The sequence below is a fragment of the Sus scrofa genome, chromosome 5, assembly GCF_054392235.1.
Source record: "Sus scrofa isolate SSC_HxYL_T2T_F1_AM1 chromosome 5, Sscrofa_HxYL_maternal_Yorkshire_Landrace_v2.0, whole genome shotgun sequence".
Taxonomy (NCBI): domain Eukaryota; kingdom Metazoa; phylum Chordata; class Mammalia; order Artiodactyla; family Suidae; genus Sus; species Sus scrofa.
Window position 1 is genome coordinate 87,478,155 of NC_139387.1, and position 23,187 is coordinate 87,501,341.

The following is a 23,187-nucleotide window of genomic DNA, read 5'->3' on the forward strand; positions in this document are numbered from 1 at the left end:
AAGCACTCCATTCTCTGCTAAATAATGCCTTTCTCCACTCAAACCTGGTGTTCCCTAAAGAATTTTAGAACCTACCGCTTCTTCCTAAATGTGGGCAACAACTGGCTGGAAATGCACGAACAGTTTCAAAGCAGTAAGCCTCATTACCTTGTGTCTTCTTTCATTTCTTAGTACTCATTAAAATCCAAAAATAAATCAAATGATACAGAGAGTGATAAGTGTGCTTAAAAGAGATGTGATAAATAACTTTTTAAAATTTTAATTATAACTTGGTGGTATGCTTTTAATCTTGACATTGCACTTCACTAAATGTCTGAAATTAACTATGATAATATAGAAATGAAAACATCAGATCTCATCAGTTAAGTGGATGCAAAGCTTATATATAAAGTGATCCTTTTTACTCCCACTGGTGTTAAAATCATGACCATCTGTTTATGACACAGGTGGAGAAAAGAGATCAGACAGGAAGGAATATTGATAGAACTTTGTCTCATTTTACTTGCAAACTAAAGGTCTGAGTAATACAACATATTTTACATCAAGCTAAAAGTCTTTTTAGCTCCTTTAAGTATTTTCCATTAATGTGCTATTTGTCTTCCAAGTCTCTCTTCATTTCCTATACCCATTCTTCAAAAAGGTAAGATTCTTTTAGAGGAACGAAAACATGGTAAATAAAAATGCAAGTTAACTGTTACCTGCTTCCTGAATGTGCACCCATCTAAATACACCTTTTACATTTAACTGAGGCCTCAGGCTTAATTCTAAGAAGGCAATGTTCCAGTATGACTTCCATTTCTTAAAAATTACTTCAATACAAAAGACAATTAAAGCACATGTATCACAGTGATGGGATGAGGCTTTCTAACTTGGTCACCAACCACACCAGAGGTGGACTATTACCAGGCTGCAAATCCCGCTAACGTGCACCCAGCCTCTCAGCCTTTCTCCCGTCTGGTGGGCCATGACCTCGTGCGTGGGCCCAGGGAGGACTGCCACTACCACCCTCGCCACCAGCCGAAGCAAAGATTTCTTCTTCGCCTATGCTTCTACCCAGCTGTTAACTCAAGGCTAGAAAAGAAACCCCTGAAGGGTAAAGAACTCGCTCTAGGGGCTTGCTGGTCGCTCTCCCCTGAGCCTGGGGTTTCCAGGTTTCCCTCCCTGAAAATTACAGAGGAAGATGAGAGGGACGGACAAAGATAAGCATTTCCGATCCACCCTTCGCAGTACTTCTCTAAACACTCACATTCGGCAGGTACACGGCTGCTAAAAATTTTTAAGTTATTTATAGAGTTACTAGGAGAGAAAGAACAAGGCAAGGAGGAAAAAAAGGACGTTTAAAAACCTATTTTCAAAGCTGAAAATAGGTCCATCCGCTCGTCCAAGCTTCCCGTTCTGAAAAGTATGTCTCATCAACATCGATGAACACGTGAGCTGGCCCCGCGCGTCCTTCTCATTTCTAAGGATGTGCTCGGTGGGAGGTCCGCTCCCGGTCACCCGGGCTTGGAGAGGAGGGCTGAGACCACCACCGGCCCCAAGAACCGGTTCCCCGTTCAGGCGCATTACAGAGACGTGAAGCTCGCCCACCTACCTTCAGGGTTTGACCATGGCCGCCTATCTTTCGCCGCTTCACAAACACAACGGGCACGTCGGTTTCCGAGGTCAGTTCGGAGAGCGCTCTCTCGAGGCCCCGCCCGTCCTCTGTGGCACAAAAGCAGAGCGAAGCCGGTCAGTCTTTCCGCCCCGGGCGGCGGCGGGAAGTGCGCGGCGGGGGCGGGGCTTCCGCGTCCCCAACTGCACTCCACCCCCCACCGCGCGACCGCCCCTCCGTCCCGGGCCCCGCCCTGACCTTGACCGAGGCCGGCCACGGGTCGGGTCCCGGGCGGGAGGACCGGGGACGGCCTCGCGGCCAGCCGCAAACGCCAGGCAGACCCCAGGAAAGGGCAAGTCTCGCTAAAATAGACGTCACACGTCCCCAGTGGGTCCCGAATTCAGAAACGCCTCAAAAGGAAGCTTAGGGCACAGTTATCTCAACTTTTCAAAAAACACCTTCCAACTCAATCTGCCTTTGAACTCTGCATCTATACAGAGTGCCAAAAACCAACTTCCAATGTTTCTTTGAAGTTTGAAAACATGGGGTAAAATGAAGCCCACGCTGCCCACTTACGGGTGCTTTAAGAACCTTGAAATAATACAGCAACACCCTACCTGACAGGCTGGGTGAAACCGGTCCAAATTTACAAACGAGTGAACTCAGGTAGAGAATGAGTCAGTCAGTGAGAATTAAAAATAGACTCCATTGATACTGACATGAGGTCCATTCATGAGACAAAAACCACACCTGCACCCCAAAGTACAGTTGTTTGATGATAAAAACGCTTCTGTAATGCGTTGCATAGATTAACACTTAATCTAACTACCCTTTCGAAGTCGCTCCTATCAGGTCCATTTCACAGATAAGAAAACTGAGGCACCAAAAACCCCCTATCTTGCCCAAATTCAAGCAACCAGAGTTAGTTAACAGCAGAGCCAGGAGTCAAACCAGGCAGTGTGGTGAAGCCTTTAACGCTTAGCGGGTACTGCCTGATACAGGGAGATAAGCACGGGTTCCTCTTAGTTGTCTCGTTTGCCGGCCTGGGGAAAGTCACGGGAGTCTGAGCCTTAGTCTCCCCGCTTGCACACACAGAAAGCATGATCTGCCAACCTCTCACGATTTCTGAAGATTCAATGGTGTGAAAATTCCTTGAGGCTTGCTTAAACTCTCTTAATGTTGAGAAGGGTCTGTCAATCTATTCATCACCTTATTACCTGCATTTCAACACCCGTGCACTAAGAAATGATACAAAAGTCCATTTCCTCCGATATTCTGCCCACTGCCTCTACGGAGACGAGCTAGAGGAAGGAAACCTCCAGCCGACAGGGGGCCGGCCTCACCTCCACGCACGCTAAGCTTTCACCCACCCGGCGAAACAATGAATGCGGCCAAGACGCTCACCCGCCCCAGGAAAGCCTCACCCCTACTCAGACCCGCCCTCAAACATCTCTCCTCGCTCCGCATTCGCAACGCACCGGCAGGCGGATGCTCTCGGCCCGGGGTTCTCGCAGGCGGGAGGCCCGGGGCTTCCTCCGTTTTTGGTGAGCCCGAAGCTTACACGAACGCGAGCTGTTGGGCAGCAGGCGCCTCTCTGACGCGCCCCACCACCTCGCGATCCGATGCAATGCGGGACCGGAGACGACTGAAGGGAAAGGGAGGCCGGTTCCCAGAGGCTCGGAGAAGCCACGCCCTCCCCTGAATGGGCGGGCAAACCGCCAGAGTCAGAATGACAAAGCAAAAATCCACTCCTCGTGCAGCCCTGGCGCCTGGCTGATGGGCTTAGCAAAGTGGGATCTCCTAATTGGGTGACAGCACGTCCACTTCCCGCTCACAGCGCCCCCAACCCAGGAAAGGAGCAAATGCAATTTAAGGAATGTTTGGAACCAGAACCAAAAGAATGTGTCTTAACTGAGCAAAACTGGACTATGCCCTCGGGCAGTGACTCCTGAACTTTGCTACCGGTTGTAATCATGCGAGGTCTTTAAAAATACTGACGCCTGGCTCCCACCCCCGGACGTTCTGATGTAATTGGTATTGGGTGCGACCTGAGCATCTGAGTTTTTAAAAATTCCCTGGATGATTCCAGTGAGCAGTAGTTTGGGAGCCACTGCCCTAAGGTAATGGATTAGTCAGTCTGGCGATTCTGTAAAGGAAGTGATCAGGCTTTTAAAGGAAACATCTAGTCCATCCTGACTAATACTGAAAAGAAGTGACAAATTCCCCTTTGTCCCACTTAGATTTTGGTTTGTCATGTTTAAGGAAAACAGTATATTTAACTCCAGCCATGCCAAACCACCTACAGCTAGTTACCCCAGTGAGCCAGGCTCTCCTGTACTTCCCAAGTCTTACTCATATTCTTACTCAGCACTTTGCACTACTAGGTAGCTATGAATATATACTGAATACATAAACAGCCACCCTATTAATAGCAGGTGTTTGTTCAAGGGTCCTACTGTACTAAACCAGTGTTCCTCCATAAGGCTTTCTCTCTCACACAGCTCGCTGAGCTAGAACCACTTTTTTTTTTTTTTTTTTTTTTTGCTTTTTAGGGCTGCACCTGTGGCATATGGAATTTCCCAGGCTAAGGTCAAATCGGAGCTGTAGCTGCTGGCCACAGCCACACCAGATCCAAGCCCCATCTGCGACCTACACCACAGCTCACTGCAGCACCAGATGCTTAACCCCCTGAGCAAGGCCAGGGAACGAACCCGCATCCTCTAGGAACTCGTCAGGTTTGTTTCTGCTGAGCCCTAAGGGGAACTCCCTAGAACGACCTTTCTGACACCGAAATCTTCTCTGCTCAGACTTCCAGCAGCTCTCTAGAAACCTCAAAATAAAGTCCAAGCTCCTCAATTGTACTGATTTGGCAAGGGCCACCCTTGTTAAACCTAGATGTCCACTGAGTATCCACTGTGGCACAGTGGGTTAAGAATCAGACTGCAGCGGCTCTGGTCAAGGTGGAGGCACAGGTTCCATCCCTGAGGCCAGCACAGTAGATTAAAAGATTCGTCATTGCCACGGCTGCAGCGCATAGAAAACAAAAACCTAGGTGTCCACATATTCCATACCCTACTTAACCAGAAAACACTGCAGGAGAAAACAAAGAAATTAAAAGTGATTTCACTTTCAGGTCAAGACCACAAACTTCAGGATGTCCCCAAAGCTGCCTGGCAATCCTTTACATCTCTGGTATATTTGTTTCCCCAATTCCCAGAGTGACTATTTCATACTTGTTTCTCTGTCCCCAAATCTCTAACACACCCTGAACAAAGAAAAACAGAAAACTGTCATGTTGGGGTCAAGGTTAGGCCGCCCCAAAATGTGCCTCAATGGCACACTGATTATTTTGAATTAAAGTTACTTAAGAAATGGCCAGTGCAAGGGGGTCCTCTCCTTTCTGGCTCACAGAAATCAGGAAGGAAGTCACTCAGGTGAAAGGTGGATTCCTTGGATCTGGAGGTCGAAGGATACCCTCACCGAAAAAGATAGGCAGTTTTGGGCCAAGAAGCCTATTTAAACAGACTTGTTACTGCTTTTATAAACAGCCCCAAGCCCAGCTTTGTTTGTATTCATCACTGATTGGGCAGCCCCAGCCACAAGAACTCAAGAGGGGCAGAAGCGGAAATTCCCCCTCCCCAACACTCACCACCTCGTTCTGCACCTTCTACACGGGTCAAACTGTAACCCAACTCAATTGCCCACCAGCCTGAGGAATTCCAAAGCAAACAGGATGAAGCACTCTGTGCTCTGGATAAACAGGCTTTTAAATAGTCAGATGCATATCTCAAGAAGAATTTCAGTGAGCCCAGATTATTGCATCGTCCCATATTTAGATAAGCACTAAAATCATTAACTTGAGATATCTGTTCTTTGTGATTTAGCAGTGATCTATTACCATGATATATGCATGACTGTATTTCCTAGCCAAAAAAAAAAAAAACAATCATGTATAAACTGGCCTCTTCCCTACTTCTTCAGAGCAACTCCTCAGAGCTAACTAAGCAGCTATCTCTGGGCTTCAGTCCTCAGTAAGACACTGGACAAAACTTAAACTCACAACTCTTATGTTGTGTGTTTTTGTTTAAGTCATCAACGCCTAAGCCTTGCCTCTGACTCATGGCCTGCTTTCTACCTTAATAGAAACAACCAACAGGAGTTCCCATTGTGGCATAGCAGAAACGAATCTAACTAGTATCCATGAGGACACAGGTTTGATCCCTGGCCTCACTCAGTGGGCTAAGGATCCAGCGTTGTGGGGAGCTATGGTGTAGGTCACAGACACAGCTCAGATCTGGTGTTGCTGTAGCTATGGTGTAGGTTGGCAGCTGTAGCTCCAATTCCACCCCCTAGCCTGGGAACTTTCATATGCCGAGGGTGCAGCCCTAAAAAGCAAAAATAAATATATAAATAATAGAATCAACCAACAAAACTCCACCTATTTCCATCTCGATCAACCACCAAGCTGCCATATTCTCTGCTTTCACTGCTGTTTTACTGAAGGCTAACCTCTCCACTTGTGTGCGCATTTTCATGTTTTCTTGACTTCTCAGTCTTCAATAACTTCAACTCCTCAAATTAGCCTCCCTCTCTGGCATCCTCAGTTTCTGGTTCTCTTCCTGATCATTCCCATCATCATACAAACACGCTGTGGTATTCCCATTAAAAAGAGCCTCCGAGATCCCATGTGCACAACCCCTGTGGTTACCACCCCATTTCATTGCTCCCCTTCGGGGGCGGGGGGGGGGGCACTTTTTTGAAAGACTTCTTCGTACCTCGAGAATACAAAGGGTAGGGAGGTCAGGAAAGGTCTAAGTATATGGCACTGGAGCAGACCCCAGAATGAAATGAGGGAGCAAGATTTAGAGGGTGAAATCTTTCTAAGCGGAGGAAATAGGAAGTTCTAAAGCCTTCAGCTGTAAACAGGCCTGATTTGTCCCAGGATCTGCAAGGGAACCAGTGTGTCTATACTCAGGGAGTGAAGAAGAAGGTGGTGGGTAGTGAGGTCAGAGGCGTCGTCTGGGATCGGATCCCAAAGGCCACAGTCAGGACTTTGGATTTCATTCTAAATGTGATGAGGTCAAAGTGTCACAAGAGAGGAGAGGGAAACGATCTGGTTTGTGTCTTTAAAGGATTGCTCTGAGCAGTGTGGAGAATAGACTAAGGAAGGTAGGGACTCGGAGTGGAGGAACCAGACCAGTTAGGAAGTTTCTGGGGTGGTTGGTACAAGCTGAGACGATAAAGATTTGGACTGGTGAGGCAAGAAGATGCATTTGAAGATAAAGCTAAGAAGTTTTACAGATAGATGGAATGAGGGATTCTTCTTTTAAGAGAAGAATCAATTACGACTCCAGGATTTTGGCCTTGACAAATGGGTTCAAGGGGGCCTCCTTACTGAAAATGGGGAACACTCAGGGAGGAGGAGAAAAGATGGGAACAGGGGAGAGGGAAAGCAACAGTTTGGGACAAATCCATAGTGCGTACTGTTATCCAAATGGAGATTTTGAATAGGCAGTGGGTATGTAAATCTGGAATTCAAGGGAGAAGTCAGGGCTAGAACTAAAAATTGGAAGTCAGATATAAAAGATATTTGGAGTTCCTGTCATGGCTCAGTGGTTAATGAATCCAACTAGGAACCATGAGGTTGTGGGTTCGATCCCTGGTCTTGCTCAGTGGATTAAGGATCTGGCATTGCCGTGAGCTGTGGTGTAAGTCGCAGACACGGTTTGGATCTGGCATTTCTGTGGCTCTGGCGTAGGCCAGCAACTACAGCTCAGATTAGACCCCTAGCCTGGGAACCTCCATATACCAAGGGAGCGGCCCTAGAAAAGGCAAAAAGACCAAAAATAAATACATAAATAAATGTATATTGCATTGTATATAATGTCAATCTTCTCCAGAGAAACAGAACCTATGTATACATAGAGAGAGAGATTTATTTTGAGAAAATGGCTCACAGGATTACAGGGGGCTGGCAAGTCTGAAAGCTACAAAGACAGGCCAGCAGCCTGGAAATTCCTGCAGTCTTAATGTTGCAGTCTTGGGCCAGAAGGAAGTCTAGAGGCACAATTCCTTTCTCTGAAGGAGAACTCAATCTTTTCACTTAAGGCCTTCAAGTGACTGCATGAATCTGACTCACTCACACTATGGAGAGTAATCTGCTTTACTCAAAGTCCATGCGGCATCTCTGGAGCACTGGGACGCAGTTTTGAACCCCACCAGGCACAGTGGGTTAAGGATCTGGCAGATCTGATCCCTGGCCTGGGAGCTCCATAGGCCATGGGGCGGGGAAGGAAGGAAGGAAGGAAGGAAGGAAGGAGGAGTCTCTTGATTTCAATGTTAACCACATCAAAAAAACACCTTCACAGCAACATCTAGACTGGTGTCTGACCAAACAACTGGGCACTCATAAAATTAGCCATCACATCTCAGTACTAGATGAAATGACCTAATAAGTGAATACATTTAGAGAAATGAAGATGACCCAGGACTGAGCCCCTGCAAAGTGCAAAGCAGAAGAGTCCAGGAAAGCAAAGAAGGCTGAGAAGGAGCTGGAGGGCAGTAGGGGGAAAACCAAGAGACTATGGTATCTCAGAAGCCAAGGAAAGACAGGCTCTGAAAAGAAGGCAGATCAGCTTTATCAGGAGCTGCTGAGAAATCCTGCATGATTAGAACTGAGTCATGGAAGTCATTGCTGATTTTATTAAAAATAATAGGGCGGCGGAGGTAGCAAACCTAAGTAGAGGAGGGTTCATAAGAAACAGGAAAAAAAAGGACACGGAGGTAGTAAGTATAGCCAACTCTTTCAAGGAGTTTTGCTATACACACAAAAAATGGGTAAGTGGCTGAAGAGGGACGTAGGGTCAAGGAAACCTTTTTGGTTTGGTTTGGTTTTATCTAAGAAGGAAATTATTATAGCATGTTTTTATGCTGAAGATATAATCCAGTAGATGGAAATTTGGTGGTTTCCAAAGACGAAAGGAGCCAGAGGAAGTCATTACAGAGGCAAAGTCTTTTGAATATATATCTACCACGCAGCATAGACTTAGGTCCAATCCAGGTCCTATCACCAATTAGAGAGTCAAGTTACTAGCCCTTGGCTTTCTTAGCCTCTTTCTACAAGGTCCTCGGTGGTCCTTCTACTTCTTTATCTGGTCCAAAGCTCCTCTTCATCTCTATCCCTCAGTTATTAACCTTTTTTCAACTTCTTGAATTATCTAACCACAGGCTTTGTTAACTCCCAGTTACTTATCAGATCTTGGTTCAAACATGTCTTGGTCACATATGCAAAATCCCCCTATGAAATGCTTCTGTTACCATGTATTCCTTCTAATGAGTACTTACCACAATTGCAGTTACATTTTTCTTTATGGTTGTTTGATCAATGTCAACCTCTACCTCTAGAACAGCATAATTCAATAGAACTTTTCTGTGATGATGGAAATCTTCTATATCAGCATTGTCCAATCCGATAGCCACTAACCACATGCAGTTATTGGACAAATAAAAGCAAGCTAAGGTATCTGGGGATGTAGCTCAGTGGTAGAGCACATGCTTTGCATGTATGAGGTCCTGGGTTCAATCCCCAGCATCTCCACTTGACTTTTGCTTGTTTAATCCTTGGAAAAAAAAAAAAATAGCTTGTGCAAGTGCAGACCTGAGTTTCTAAATTCACTTATGTTTAATTAATTTAAATGTAAATGGCTGCATGTGGGCAGGGACCAGGGTTATTTATATTCACCACAGTCTTCCCAGCTCATAATACAGTGATCACACTTAGTAACTGTTCAATAAATATTTGTACAATCTGTACAACTAGTACTAGTTAATTCGTGGCATCTACCTTTTTTCCAAGAGGAAAGGAAAAAAAATCTTTACATAGTAACTGTCAGAGATTCTCAATCATCCTATAAAGGTGAATTTGACCTTTGAGAATTTGATCAACCCCAGAGGGTAGCTGGGATAATAAATGAGAACATATGGGGTGAGGTGAATAAAACAGCATCCACAATATGGCTAGGAGTGTGCCTGGAACATGTGGTGGCACATCAATTTCTCACAGGGGAAGCAATAATAGGGTGGGAAAACTGGGGAAGGCTTCACAAAGCAGCTGATATTTGAACCATATCTGGAGAAAGAATAAAGGTAGTAGTAATGGGGGGGGGGTAATACCTAAGAATTTTGCAGTGCTTACTATGTGCCAGGCATAAACCGGAATCTTTATATGACTAATATAATCCTCACAACAATCCAGTGAGTGAGACCATTATTTTCTCCACCTTACGGATAGCTGAAAAAGAGGAGGTATAGAGAGGATAATTATGCCCATGGTCACCTAGCTAGTAACGGCAGAGCTGAGACAGACACCCAGTCCTTGGCTCTCACCGCAATGCTGTTCTACCACTTGAACAGAATTTTTCTAGGCAGAGGGAGCGATAAGTACAAAGACACAGGAGTAGGAAAGAAATGGTGTGTTTGTATGCAATGCAGAGACATAAGGGGAGATGAAACTCTAAATATATGCTGGATTCAGTTTGGCGTTCCCAAGGTAGCTAGATGTATGGCTCTTTCCCCTACATTCTCAGTTAATGCTCAGAATCATCCAAGTATTACCCCCATATCATAAAACTTGAGGCAGAAATTCCAGGAAATTAAGAATCTTGCCAAAGTTCACAAAGCAGGTGTGCTGGAGCTGGGCTGTAAATCTAGGTGTGCCTAGCTGGGCTATAAATCTCCAAATCTGTGGTTTATCTTATAATTCGATAGCGCACAGAGAGGAATGGGCTAAAATGAAGTAAAAACAACATGCTCTAGGGACAAAAAGGAAAAAAAAAGCATTCATTTTCTAACAAGAACCAGGTCAGAATTCACCCATAAATCATCCACCTGGAAAATGTGAAGTCCTGCTTGGGGCACCATGATCTCGGTGAAGTCTCCTCTGATCAGACATAGAATTTGTCACTCCTTGATTTCTTAGCGCAAACTACATTAAAGCTGTCTGTTTACATATCTGCCACTCTTAGACTGGTCACTTATTAAGCACCTCTGCACCAGGAGCTTCACATGTTCTCATGAGTCATCTTAATAACCCTTTGGGATATATATTATCATCTCTGTTTGCAGATGAGTAAACCAGGGTCAAGTGAGTGGCCGAAGCTTTATGCCCTCACACACCTCTCTCCACCAAAGTCTTTTTCACTGGAAGGGCTGGTTTTTGTGTCCCCAGTACCTGCCCAGTGCCTTTCCCATAGCAGTCAGGCACTCTCTCGAGGTTCGAATTCAATGGGCAGGACATCAATCAGGCTTTCCACTGTTAGTGAGGTGGAGAAGAGAGTCAAGTGTCCGGGGAAACCAGGTTTGGGTGGTTGGAGGGGGAAGCCCTAATTTGTAGCATTTGCCAAATTCTGTGGTATAAATATTCCCACTTTGGCTGATTTCAAGCTACCAACCTGCTTGCAAAATTCCTGAATGTTTAACCATGGCTCTCTCAAGCTGGTAATTGCCAGCTCAGCACAGCACCTTAAAGCTCACGGTCATCAGGTAGAAACTACTTTGCCTCCTCCATCTCCTCTGGACAGCAGCTCTCTGCACGCAGACCTCACTGCAGCCTTGGAAGGGGAGGGCTTGTTCTACGTCTGCTAAAGCTCACCTTTACCAGAGCCCCATGACCAAGTGGTCCTGGGGGGGCCCCCACAGCCCTTAAGCATCTTCTCCTTATCTTGTATCCAGGATATCTAATATTAAATCCCTTCTCCGTCAGATATGCCCAGTTGCCCCCTTTTGTGAGTGGTTGAGCTGCCTCCTCTAGCTCTCTACTGACCAGCAGTATGGACTAATAATCATGGGAGACACCTCTGATGTCTGAAATTTCCAGGCTAGGGGTCACATAACCTGGCATCTGGCATTTCTGCTGACAAGCGCATGCCCTTAGGCAAGTTCTGTTATCTTTCTGTGCCTCAACTTACCTATCTTGATTTATTTTTGACTTTTATTTTATTTTTTTTGGTCTTTTTGTATTTTCTAGGGCCGCTCTGCGGCATAGGCATACGGAGATTCCCAGGCTAGGGGCCTGCAGAGCTGTAGCCACCGGCCTACGCCAGAGCCACAGCAACGCAGGATCTGAGCCGTGTCTGCGACCTACACTACAGCTCGTGGCAACACCGGATCATTAACCCACTGAGCAAGGCCAGGGATTGAACCCGCAACCTCATGGTTCCTAGTCGGATTAGTTAACCACTGCGCCACGACGGGAACTCCTCAACTTACCTATCTTTAAATGGCAATAAATATAGTACCTGCACTTTATGCGGCGGTTGTGGAAATGAAATGAGTAAGTAGATGTAAAGGGCTCAGAATGTGGTAGGAATTCAGTATTTGAGTTATTATCATCGTTATGTCCTTAAGCCTGGTATAAATCTAGGAAGACCTCAGTGTGGTTTAGTTTGTGTTTTTCCCTTTGACAGTTAGTTATTCGCAGTAACTGTTAAAAATGTGTTGAATTAGACACTGTTCAAAACTTAATTCAAGGGGGTGTCCTATTCATTTTTCTTTTTTTTTTTTCCTTTTTATGGCTACATTTGCAGCGTATGGAAATTTCCAGGCTAGGGGTCAAATCAGAGCTGCAAGTGAGGCCTACACCAGATCTGAGCCACATCTGCGACCTACACTGCAGCTTGTAGCAATGCCAGATAAGCGAGGCCAGGGATTGAATCCTCAGCTTCACAGACACTGTGTTGGGTTCTTAACCTGCTGAGCCACAATGGGAACTCCCATTTTTCTTTTAATTAGCAGTCTTTGCTAAGCCTGCCACTTTCCACAGTCATCCATTCTCATTGCTTAGAGCTTATTCTTTTCCTGGAAGAATAAAAATGTAATTTTCTCAAACAACTTGCTAAAAGACATGGAGAAACTTGGGAGAAAAATTAGTACATGCATTTTATATTACGTGTATATACATACATAATGTACAAACACTGGAACACACAGAAACATTTCCCTCCCACACTCCATTTGTTTTAGGTCTCTCAGTGCCCCATTTCAACTGCAAAGGAAAGAAAACATTTTTAATCTGGAAAACCACTGGCCATCAGAACCTCGGGAGGTACAGGCTCTACCTAGTCAAACCTCAGATGTCTCATAAGACTGGAGATCAGCCACCCTCACCAAGAGCCAAGAAGCGGTGTGAATATTAAGAGTCATAAACAGCTTTCACATCCCACAGATGAAAGACGTGTCATAAAGTTTATTATCATTATTAACTTCTATTTTCTTAACCCCTATTAGGTAATTGACATTAAGAGGAACATCCCCCTCTAAATTCTCCAAGAGCCCAAATTCCAGAATCCCAAGACAGTTGATGACTACAAGTCACTGGTGGAGGGCTGTGGTCACCCATGAGGTAGCCCTGAATCTTCCTGATTGGCAACTAATACTTCAGGACCTGAAGTGAACTAAGAGTGAAACCATGTCTCATTTATAACCTCTGATGTATTAAGACCAACTTTTCCACTCTAAAGACAGATGAAAATATGCTAGTTCTCCACCAAAATGTTTCTAAACTCATTTATCTACAGATTTACAGTGCTCATTTAATCCTTCAATAACCTCAGGAACTCTTTTGTGGTTATATTTCAATAAAGGAGGCTGGGCTACCTCCTTGATAACGTTCAATGTTAATCATTAAGTGAGTTTACTAGGCCTCTAGTTCAATGTTCAGTCATTGGCTTTCCTAAGAAGACAAAATATTTTCCAGCTTACTACCATTATATGACCTTAGTATGGTGCCCCTATCTTTATGATCAAAATAGATGACAAATATATAGTTTACATGGAAATTATTGTACCAATCCTTTCAAAGAAACCAACCTCAGCTGTTCAACAGGTAAAGTCAAGATGTCCTCCTTAATATCACTAACTGGACTCTTGACTTTTTCTTTTTTTTTTTTTTTTTTTGGCTGCACTCACAGCATGGGGAAGTTCCTGGGCAAAGGATTGAACCCATGCCACAGCAGTGACAATGTTGGGTCCTTAACCCACTGAGCCACCAGGGAATTCCTGGAGTCTTGCCTTTTAGCTTTTCAAAAGAATGGCTTAATTTCCCCATCTCCTTTCAGCATATATATAGCTAAGTGACTAAATTCTGATCAATAGGATGTAAGCAAACTGCCGTGTACAACATTTAGAAAAATCTTAAATGGAAAGGACATGCTGTCCTTAGCTCTTCTTCCAACTGATGGCTAGAGCTGGGACATAAGACAAAAGCAAATGCTAAGGACGGTGGCACCTGAAAATAGGAGGACTCTACACTGGCCCCCAAACAGTACTGTGTCATATACACCCTGGACAGACTACCTCTATCTAGACTTCTTTCAGGTGAAAGACAAACAAGCTTGCTATTTTGGGCTTGCTTTCACATGTGGCCAAACCTAATCCTAACCAAAATACTTACTTTACATTATGGGAATTTAAAAATAAATAAATAAAGCAGGGTTGGGGGGGGGAATGCACTGAGGGTTTGGGATGGACATGCTGTAAAATCTGGTTGTGATGATTGTTGTACACCTAAAAACGTAATAAAATCCATTAAGTATGAAATAAATAAATAAATAAAGCAATGTAAGAAAAAAAGTTATTCAAACTTTCACCATCTGGATGCAATCAAGATCTAACTCCTGTTTCACTCTTCAGACTTTCCCTGAGTGTTCTATATTCATTCCCAACTTCAAACCTTACTTGCAGATTAAACCTTTCCAAATCTGTATCTCCCGCTCATCCAGACCTGTACGCCCACTAGCTTACAGATCCACACTGGACAATCACAACATGTCTAAACCAAATCCATCATCTTCCCTGGTCTATACCCTGTCTCCTCTCTCACTGAGAGCACCACCCTCTCTCTTCATGACAGAAATCAAAGCAGCTTGCCTGACTTCTCCCGCTGCTTCAGTTGACACCGGGTTGTGATCATCTGACTCCACTACTAAAACTTTTCTCCAAGGAAGACCTAGATCTTATTCACTTGTATTTCCTCAGTACCTACTGTGTGGCAAGATAGGTGCACAAATATTTGGAGGATTATTCATATTTTATGCATTTCTTTCCAGTCCTTTTCCTATATTTTTAAAGCAAGATGTGATTATTCTATAAAAATTATTTTAAATGCTACACTTTTTTCATTAAACATTATAGAATATAAAATTTCTCCATGCTAGTAGAAACTATGTGAATCATTTTTAATGGCTGCATAATAGTACACGAGTTAGTAGCTACTACAAAGCACTGACTATATGTCAGGAACAGTACTAGGCATTTTACATAAATCTTTACTAGATTCTCACTTTATAGATGAGGAAACAGAGGCTCACAGGAGCAAAGAATCCTCTGCCTGTGGTGACTATGACTAAGGGCCCAAAATAGATAGAATTCCTGAAAGACAGAATTTAGATCCTTTACGTATAAGAGCAGGCCCTCCTATATTTGTTGAAAGAATCAATAATTTACTAGAAGCTAGTATATCTAGCAATTAAAAAGAGAATCCTCTTGTCTTATGAAAACCATAATCTGTCTTTTTCATATCTCAGTACATTGCAAAAAGTACATTAATTAAACATTATGTTACATGCATTACAAACATCTTATTTAATCCTAACAATTCTGAGTTCCTGTCGTGGCACAGCGGAAATGAATCTGACTAGGAACCATGAGGTTTCAGGTTCGATCTCTGGCCTCACTCACTGGGTTAAGGATCTGGCATTGCCATGAGCCATGATATAGGTCATACATATCTATCTGGTGTTGCTGTGGCTGTGGTGTAGGCCAGCAGCTACAACTCTGATTCGACCCCTAGCCTGGGAACCTCCATATGCTGCGAGTATGGCCCTAAAGAAACCAAAAAAAAAAAAAAAAAAGAAAGAAAAAAAAAATCCTAGCAACTGAACAGTAAAGTAACACTACTCCACCTGGCATGGATTGAAAACCCAGGTCTACGTAACACAGAGGTATATTTTCTACTTCCTATTTAAAAGAACTCCTTTTACAAAATTCATACATTGTTTTCTTAAATGGATAATCAGCTTCCCTACCTGCCTTACGTTCACTCCAAAACAGAAATTTACTTGAATAGAAGTATATATGTATGGATTGCAACATGAATTCTGTGTAACCATTGATCTCCATCCTCTTGACCCATTTATATAACAGCAAAGCATAAATAAGGGATCCAAACAATGCAATGGTTATTTCAGTAAATAGCCCTAATACAAATGTAAAGACTGGCCTAGTGTGTGAGGGGTGCGTGTACGAGTGTGTGGGTGTAATAGAAGTTAGTGGGGAGCACTATGGCCAATCAAGTCATAAGCACAGGTTAGATCAGAGAACAGTTTAGCCTTAAGAGCCTGGCCTTTCAGACCCCATTTCCTAGCTTCAAGTTCCAGCTCTGTTATTTACTAACTGTATGACCTGGAGCAAGTTCTTTAAAATCTTTGTGGCTTGGAGTTCCCGTTGTGGCGCAGTGGTTAACGAATCCGACTAGGAACCATGAGGTTGCGGGTTTGGTTCCTGCCCTTGCTCAGTGGGTTAAGGATCTGGCGTTGCCGTGAGCTGTGGTGTAGGTTGCAGACGCAACTCGGATCCTGTGTTGCTGTGGCTCTGGCATAGGCCGGTAGCTACAGCTCCAATTAGACCCCTAGCCTGGGAACCTCCATATGCCGCAGGAGCGGCCCAAGAAATGGCAAAAAGACCAAAAAAAAAAAAAACCTTTGTGGCTTTATTTCCTTTACTGTGCAATGGAGATAATAGTAATATCTAGAGATAATAGTAATATCTATCTTGCAGAACTGTATGACTAAATTAGTTAACATTTAAAGTGCTTATAGCAGTGACTCATAGAAGCTGCCATATAAGGCACATGGACAGGCAATTTAGGCAATGAAATAAAATTCAGATAACATAATACAACATATGAAAAAAATGGCTGCATTAGTCATCAAAGAAATACAAACAGAAGCAAAAATATATTTTTACCTCTTAAATTGCTAAACTATTTTTTAATCTATTATTATTTCTTAAGAATCTGTAAGTTCAAGGAAAACTCATTGAACCTGCAAAGTTATCAATTGGTACACATCATTTCAAAGGCTCTAGAACTTTAGAAATGTTCATACTCTAACCTAGAAATTTATTCAGTAATCTATCCTAATAATTCTAAATACAGCAAAAACTTTACGCCCAAAGAAAAATATTTCTAACCTACTCTATCATAATAGCAAAAAAAAACCAAAAAACAAAAAAAAAACCTGGCAATAGATTATTTGTACAACCATAGTGGAATGGTTAGATAAAAATATTATATGAATTATTTTATAAAAACTGAGAAAACTATTAAGAACGTGTAATAACATGCAAAATATTTTAAATAACAAAACAGAACACAGGATACATAAAAGACACACAAAAAATATCAATAGTGGTTATCTCTGGATATAACTATATGCGATTTTTGTATTTTATTATGTAGCAGGCTCTAAATTTTCTATAACGAACATTTCTGCAGACAAAACCAAAGTGCTTAAGGAATATTTTAAGCCTCATTCATAAAATAAACAGAACACCTTCTCAGGAATCCCCACTTCCTATTGGATAAAGTCTCTTTGATTTTCCAATTTTATCTCATCATTCTCTCTGTCAGGCCCTCCTTACTACATTCACTCTAAATGAACAAGCCATGGTGTCTTCTAACTTGTTTTTGTTTGCAGCCATGAATTCCTCCTTTACTACTTTTCTCCACCAGGAAAACACCTACCAAACATTCTATCACAACTACTCTGTGATCCCACAGCCTTTAGAAGAGAAACAGATAACCGATGAGTAAAACGACCTTAAAGACAAGACTGTCTTATTCATCTTTTTCTCTCCTGCCAGTGCTCAGCACGTAAACAGGTGCCCAAAACACATCTGTTGGACGAATAAGCATGAGTACCAAAGTGGTGAGATCTGCACGAGTCTGGGTATCTGTCTATAAGAGGTTTTTATTAATTTAAAGCAAGCAATCCCTGAAGAGGCAACTGGGGAACCAGACAGGTCTGGGCTTGACGCACTAACACTGAGCAAGCTACTAAAATGCAGAGCATCTGCTTCCTCACTTGCAAAACAGAATTAAATCCAGCAACCTCATAAGGTTATTGTGAGGATTAAGTGAGAGAGGGGTCAAACACTGGCATAAAAAATGAGTATTAGTTCCTCAGTATAACTCAAATGTTAGTTCCTCTTCCTCTTGCTGAAGGCATTAATGCCATGCTTTCGAAAAGCAGCCAGCAGACAAGAATGAACACTTCTGAACCCCTGAGCTAGTAACATATGACATCCAGACCCATGCTTTTGGCAAACTGTCACACAATGCTTCTCAAACCTTACGTCTGCTTTCCACATTGACAGCTGAAGAATGGCAGCAGCTGCCAAACCAAATTAAGACAATTACCTTGAAGTTGGCTGTAACTCAGACCAAAACCACTGGGCCCAGACATGTAAGATCAAGATACAGGGCTTCATATATCCACCAGCCCTGTGAGTGGCAGCTTATCCACAAGGAGAGTTAAGGTATAGCTGTCATGGTGGCCGGTTGCACAACCTCCGGTTACAACAGCCACCCTCACATCGGGAACACCTACCATAGCATCAGTACCACGAACATGACGTCATGCACCAGCCAGCTAGGGCAAGTCACCAAAGGTCCTGAGGAGGGAGTCAGAGGAAGCAGACGGGTGGGCCCAGGAATTACCAGTGTGTTCACCCTCTCTATCAACACTTCTCTATGCTTTGCTTCCTCATTGTCTGAAGGTAATATCACTACTTACCTCGCTGATGGTATTTTGAAGATTAAACAGGAGCGCACGCATAAGCCTCTGGCACAAGGAGGCGAGTATCTGTGACCATTACTACTGCCCACACACAGATACTAATGCTATGCCTTCCGATGCTGAGTGCTTCTCTCCAATACCAATCTCCATAGGTCTGAGTTCATCTTGACAGTTGTTCTCAAATAATAACCTTAATTCATATAGACGGGCCAAAAATACAGCCCAAAGAAGGAAGAAGAAAATGTCAGGGTGGCAGGGGAGGTTCCCTGTAGACAGCTTCCCTTCCCGATTTTCCCTGAGAGCTGATACCACTGCAAACACAAACTCACTCCAGTACCAACCCAGTCACACTGCACTGCAATGGTACACGACACTGGCTGCCACAGGCCCTCCGCTCTAAAGGAAGATAAAGGGGGTCTTCTGGGCAAAATAAAAATAAGTGAACTCGTAAGAGCAGGCAGCACACCTGCTTGGTTCCCTACTGTATTTCCTGTGCTTAGTACAGAGCCTAGCATGGCAAGCACTCACTAAATATGATGGATGGATAAAGGCACCCACCTGATTCTATACCAAACACCCTTGACCATGAATTGACCCTCTGGCTCTCTGTGAGTCTACCCTGATCCAGGCACTGGAGAGGTTAGGGAGCCAAGACCAGAGTGAAAAGCAAGCCTATGGAGGGTTCATGGAGCCAAGGAGAAACAAAGAAGCTGATCACTTAGAGATCACGTGGTCAATTCCAGCTCCATAATTACAAGCTCCTTGAAGACATGGATGAGATCATCTGTGTCTTTCGTGTGGCTGATCCTGAGGCCCTGTACGTGTTGGACTGTGTTTCTCCTACACTGGGGGCAGGTAAGTCTCACGGAGTCCAGAGTGCTTGCACTAACACTCACACTTGCTCCTTGCCTGAGAACACACGCTGTTAAACTTTGCTGTCACTAGTCCTTTACATTCTTAAGTAATTGTTGAGGACCCCAAATAACTTTCGTTTATAAGGGTTACAGCTATCAATATTGACTGTATTAGAAATTAAAACAGACATTTAAAAATATTAGTTCTCATAAAATGAACAATAATAAACCTATTATATATTAACATAACATACTTTATATTTTGCTAAACAAAAAAAATATAATGAGAAGGTGGCATTGCTTAGCATTTTTGCTATTTTTTGTGTGTCTGGTTTAAAGAAGATGATTCTCATGTCTGCTTCTGTATTCAATATATTATGATATATGTTGCTTTGGTAGAAGTATATGAAGAAAACCCAGTCTCACAAAGACAAATAGTTGGAAAAAGAAATATTTAATAGATTTTTCAGATAATTGTGGATATTCTCTCCTGATACTACACAAAGCTCAACAAGGGGTGGTTGATTAAAGGTTAGATGCAATGTGGCATCTGAGGCTATGCAGATGAGGTTTTGTACTCTCTCACACTAAAACCCATTGGTCTGTCTTATACTTTGAATGACTTTGTGAGATCCTACACTGATCATTAAGAAAATATTCATTCACTAAGTTATGCATGTCTTCCAAATGTTGACATATTTTGACAAAGAACATTTTTATTTTTTCATCATATTCATAAACGGTACCATCAACCTTCTCAGAAAAGTCTTTAAGTATTAAAAAGCTATTGAGCTCACATGGCAGATACAACTTCCCAGATTCTAATTTCCATGCGAAGCTCAAATTTCATCATTAGCAACAAACACTGACATTTGTTTTCCTTGAAGTGACAGACTCATTTTGTTCATTTAGAGGGAAATGTCTGCCAGCTACCAAAGTTTGAATAACCATACTTTGACTATCAGTTATCTTTCAAGTATATATGGTGTTCCATGAAAAAAGGAGCTAGTTAGGTTTACAGCTCAGGCCATTAATTGCACAAGTGCTTTTCCTTGAGATAACCATCATACTTCATGCAGCAAAATACTTTATGCATACTTTCCCCATCACACAGAATATTAACAAGATATGTACTCAAAGAGTTGAAATTTAATAATGTTAATAATTTTTACGACTTGTAAAACTGACATTTTCTTTTGCTACGTGTGTATGGTGGTGATAATTATAATATAAACTAGTTTGGTTTGGTGCCCCAAGTTTGATTCATGATAAGTTACTAGCAGTTTTACCCACCATTGCTTGGCAACCATCCATGAAAATGTCAAAACAGTAAAATAGTAAATGACATCTCAACATTATTATGAAAAAAGTTTTGATCTTGAAGACCTCTGAAGGTCACAGGCACTCCCAGGGGTCTACAGACCACATTTTGAGAATCACTGACTTGACTTACTTTATAAATCCTGTTATGTCCCTGCAAGCTGCCCACTATGAACATGAGAAGGAAGACAGCTTCTCACATGTGATGAAGCAACAAGTGAGGACACAGAGGACCGTGCACTCCCTCATCCAGAAAGAGGTGCTCACTCTTCAACCGTAGACCGCTTCGACCTATCCCAACTCATATGTCCTTCTTAGGAAGGACATTAGCAAGGGGTTAATGGGAGCTCCCAGCAGGGATCTATAGCCACTTTCACAGCAAAAGAAAAGAGCCTTCTGTCTGATTAGTGTCTCCAAATTAAAATTTCAGAGTAGTTGACCCTGGCCTTAACTGATCTCCCATCCACATTTTGGCACCCTTGCCAATCTCCTTGCCTTCCGACTCATGCCATCTCCCCCAAGCACTTGGTACCTCCCTCCTGCACATCTTCTTCCAATGTTACCTCCCTTACTTTTCCCGTTCCTAATGGAGATGTTCATTTGCTCTATCTGGTTAATTACCCCCCCCCTTTTTTTTCCCTAATTTACGCCAAGTTGCCAGTGAATTAATTTTCCCAGGAAAATTTTTATTTTTAAAAGACCACTTTGGCCCAAATGAAGTGTTAATTATTGAGATTTCCTTTCATATATTACGGAATGTTTAAGGGCAAGAGTCTTCCTTGATGCAGGAACAGAAAGGTCATGCTAGGAAGGACAGACAACATGGTATTATGAAAAGGACATAGACTTTGTAATTAGACAGGCTTGTGTCCAAATTACAGACCTACTACTCTACTATTTACATTACTTTTAGGAAGTTATCTGACCTCGCTGGGGCTCAATTTCCTCATCTGTTAAATGTAGATAATATCTTCCTTGCAGAGTTCTTGTAAGGATTAGTGACTTCGTACATAAACCCAGCAGAGTCTCTATGAAACAGTGGCACCCATTATCTGGTTCTATGTTAGGGAAGCTGTCTTTTTTTTTTTTTTTTTTGTCTTTCTGCTATTTTCTTGGGCTGCTCCCACAGCACATGGAGGTTCCCAGGCTAGGGCTCGAATCGGAGCTGCAGTCACCGGCCTACGCCACAGCCACAGCAATGTGGGATCCAAGCCATGTCTGCGACCTACACCACAGCTCAGGACAACACCGGATCCTTAACCAACTGAGCAAGGCCAGGGATCAAACCCGAAACCTCATGGTTCCTAGTCGGACTCGTTAACCATTGAGCCACGATGGGAATTCTGGGAAGCTGTCTTTAGAAGCATCAAATAATAGTTTCTTGCCCCACAACTATCTCCTTTCTCCTGACCCTAGGAATGAGCTTTCATCCTAATAACCATGTCTCTCTCTAGTGAAGTATCTTCTCCTTTGGAGGCTGGGATAAAATCATAAACATCTAGTACTTTGCTTCCCCAGCCTATGAAACATGAAGGTTACCTATACTTCCTGCTCTAGAGGGACCCACTTTTTGCAATATAAATGATGATGCTGGACACTTGATCAGATTCCTTTTTTTTTTTTTTTTTTTTTTGCTATTTTTATTTTTAGGGCCACACCAGTGGCATATGGAAGTTCTCAGGCTAGGAGTCAAACTGGAACTAGAGCTGCCGGCCTACACTATAGCCACAGCAAGCCCAGATTCGAGCCACATCTGTGACCTACACTACAGCTCACGGCAACGCCGGATCCTTAACTCACTTAGTGAGACCGGGGATCGAACCTCCATCCTCATGGGTCCTAGTAAGGCTTGTTACCACTGAGCCACAATAGGAACTCTGATCAGATTCTTAGTAATGTTTGACTGATGAGTCTTTGGGATTTTCTAACCTCATAAACAAAAAACATGAGCACCATGGTCCTAGGAAGAAGGACCGACCTTTCTTTCCCTGGGATTTCTAGCCATATGCAACTATATCCCAATGGCTCCTTTCATGGATCTCTTTGTTACTGGTGTTTATATGTCCTTTCCACCATTTCTGAATTTTATATTAATTAAAATATTATTTGAGGAGTTCCCCTCATGGTGCAGTGGTTAACAAATCCGACTAGGAACCATGAGGTTGCGGGTTCCATCCCTGGCCTCGCTCAGTGGGTTGAGGATCTGGTGTTGCCAGGAGCTGTGGTGTAGGTCACAGAGGTGGCTCGGATCTGGCATTGCTGTGGCTGTGGCGTAGGCCAGCAGCTACAGTTCTGATTAGACCCCTCGTCTGGGAAAGTCCATATGCTGTGGGTGCAGCCCTAGAAAAGACACACACACAAAAAAATATTATTTGATATGGCTTGCCAGAAAGGAGGTAAATTTGCAAAAATAATAAGGTTACTATAAAATTAGCAAATACTGTACCTGTAACTCGACTCAAGGCTAATGGAAAGAATGATTTCGATAATCGAAAACGCAGAGTAGTACCAAGTCTATAAGCTAAGTAAAGACGACAGGTAAGTATGATTAGTCCTAGGGGAGTGCCCT

General features: G+C 43.0%; 2 protein-coding genes and 1 non-coding gene across 3 annotated transcripts in view; 1 reads left to right on the forward strand and 2 right to left on the reverse strand.

Moving 5' to 3' along the window:
* TXNRD1 (thioredoxin reductase 1) overlaps positions 1-3,385 on the reverse strand; it is a 66,185-nt gene extending 62,800 nt beyond the window's left edge. Inside the window, 2 exon segments of the mRNA NM_214154.4 lie at positions 1,592-1,701; positions 3,070-3,385. The gene's annotated coding sequence lies outside the window, so the exon portion shown is untranslated.
* The window catches only part of HCFC2 (host cell factor C2), a 201,819-nt gene that overhangs the window by 24,038 nt on the left and 154,594 nt on the right, over positions 1-23,187 (reverse strand). The gene's annotated exons all lie outside the window — the stretch shown is intronic.
* On the forward strand, positions 9,117-9,188 carry TRNAA-UGC (transfer RNA alanine (anticodon UGC)). Its single transcript has one exon. It is a non-coding gene; the product is annotated as a tRNA-Ala (tRNA).